The 2,500-nt window shown below is 33.4% G+C and overlaps 1 protein-coding gene across 1 annotated transcript in view; it reads left to right on the top strand.

The window, feature by feature from the left end:
• Positions 1-1,544, top strand: part of LOC113803172 (CDP-diacylglycerol--inositol 3-phosphatidyltransferase) — a 10,329-nt gene extending 8,785 nt beyond the window's left edge. The window contains exon 4 of the mRNA XM_027353901.2: positions 1-1,544. This exon is cut by the window's left edge and continues 1,939 nt beyond it. The gene's annotated coding sequence lies outside the window, so the exon portion shown is untranslated.
• Positions 1,545-2,500: the final 956 nt, after the last annotated feature.

Below are 2,500 nucleotides of genomic sequence, written 5' to 3' on the forward strand. Positions count from 1 at the left end.
GTTTTATGTTATTTCGTAGTACACTTATTATGTGTGGCCCATATGGACATGAAATCAGAAAATTGTCTGTACCCCAGTGGCCTAGGGCAGTCAGGAAAATTAAAGGTTTAAGGAAGGGTGACGTATTCTAAGATACTAGTAACATTCTTTACCTGATATTTATATTTTTCTGGTTTGAAAGTTGAAAAGGCTTCTGGAAGATTAACTTTGATTTTTCTTAGGTATAGTGAAAACACTCACTCACTGACTGAATGACTCACTCACTCACTCACTCACTCACTCACTCACTCACTCACTCACTCACTCACTCACTCACTCTTTCTCTCACTTTCTCACTCATAAACCATTTATATACAGTCTCAAATATGAAACATTGCTGCGATTGAAATAAAAGAACACCACTCCGTTCTAGTCCTCAACCATTGGCATGTTCATCTACAACATCTGTGAATTTATTTTGCCCATAGTTCTACATTGCATGAGAAATCATAACTGCATATCTAATTTTACTACATCTGAAATTAGAAAGATACCTGCCACCAGAGATTAACTCCCTTCTTCCTCCCATGGCATCTTAACCCTGTGATAGTTAGAGACTTTTGTGTCAGTAATTGTCTTGTTTTAGTGTTTATTGCTATCAACGATTGGTGGCATTTGTTAAGTAATAATTTAAAGAGTTTACCTTTAGTTAGTGATATGTTGTGTTACTGTTTGTGGGTGAAATGTTTCTGTCCGTGGATGCTGGTCTTTGGATAAAAATAATGCTATGGACGTAGGCCTGTGTGGGCCGCTTCATCTTATTGCATAACATGTTGAGAGGCCCATTCTCGGATAAGATTTTGACTCATTTTCCTTTGGGCGTTTGGCCGTACTGTAGCCTCTAGTCGCTAAGCTTCTTTATCAAACATAGTGCCAAAGATTAGACCAGTTTCAATTATTAATGTACCATTATTGGTTGATGTTATTTATTGGTTGATATTATTTATCTCTGTTGAATTTAATTTATATTTGAAAAATGTCCCTCAATGTTTGAAATGAATTTTTGGTTGCACAATGTATATTCATCCCTTATTTTCTTGGATATATTTGGGATGAATTGGAAGTGAGATTTGATACAGCTTTTTTTTCTCAAATATTCCAAATACACGAGTGATGTCCTGATATTTTCTGTATTAGGAGACATTGCGTACTTGGCTTCATTTTCACACTGTAGATAACATATCATGACTATTTTAGGTATTCAACCCATGACCAAAAAAGGATGGAAGCAAGCGAACAAAATTTGAGCTTTTTTTATTTTCAAGTTTTCCACTTTGTGTTCAGGGGATTCCTCATTTCGTCACAACTTGTATTCATTCCACAGATTGCCCGTGTTCTTTATGTATTGTCTTAGGTGAATTATTATATGCATTGATCAGTGATTAAGAAGAGAATCTGTGGCTTAGGTGCATTCTCAAGTTAACCGCTGATGTTATGTACTTACTTAAGTAAGAACCATACCCGTACCAGGACTGTAAACCCTGCTGAATAAATATAGGTGAAAACTGAGTTGTTTTTTTTTTGTGTTTTTCAAAAGAGAAAATTAAAGTTTTTATTTTTGGCTAGACCAGAAAACAAACAATAGGGTACACACATGGTTTGTATGTAAGTGTATGCATGTTTGTTGTATGTGTGTATGTATTCATGTATATCATGTCATCATATACTGTTCAAATACATTACATGTTTTTGTGTACAGCCATATTGAATTTGAAAATTGCTTTTAATAAGAGAGAAAAAAATTATTTTCAAAAGGATCTTTAGTTTACTAGAATGCAGTACCTTTAGGTTATAAAGTTATTTAACACAGTATAAGTATGTTGCCTTTTCTTTCCTTTTTTGGAGACATTGAATTATAGACAATTAAGATGTGAAAACCACATATTTTGTAATACGCCCTGTCGCATGGTGAAAAGTTCTGGTAAGCAGTCGTCAAAATATTGATGTGGCAGATCTTGCTTTTGCATTTGCCCAAAGAAACAGGCATTCAACAAAGAAGCAGAGAGAATGAGAATGAGAATGAGAACGAGGAGAAAAGATTGAGAGTGAATGCATGAATGAGAGAAAGAGATAGAGATAGAGATAGATTGAGAGACTGAGATTGGGAAATGAATATGAAAGTATAATGACTACCTAGTCACTGAATGTACAACAAACATTCAACATGAAAAGTATATCCAATATAAAGACTGTATTCAACATAGATACATACAATATGGAATTTACACCCACAATAAACAATACCTCCAACATAAAAAATATAGATCTAAGGAAATTTTCAAAAAAATGCATCCAGTATGAAAAATAAAGCATGAAGGAAAGAAACATGTCCATGTAAATTTATCATAAAAAATATAAATACAGTTAACAAGAAAAGATACATCCAACACAAATAGATAAGATTAATGCAGCAACAGAAATAGAAAATATTCAATATCAAAATTAAAGCAACATGAAAAAT

Source organism: Penaeus vannamei, chromosome 40 (assembly GCF_042767895.1).
Source record: "Penaeus vannamei isolate JL-2024 chromosome 40, ASM4276789v1, whole genome shotgun sequence".
Taxonomy (NCBI): domain Eukaryota; kingdom Metazoa; phylum Arthropoda; class Malacostraca; order Decapoda; family Penaeidae; genus Penaeus; species Penaeus vannamei.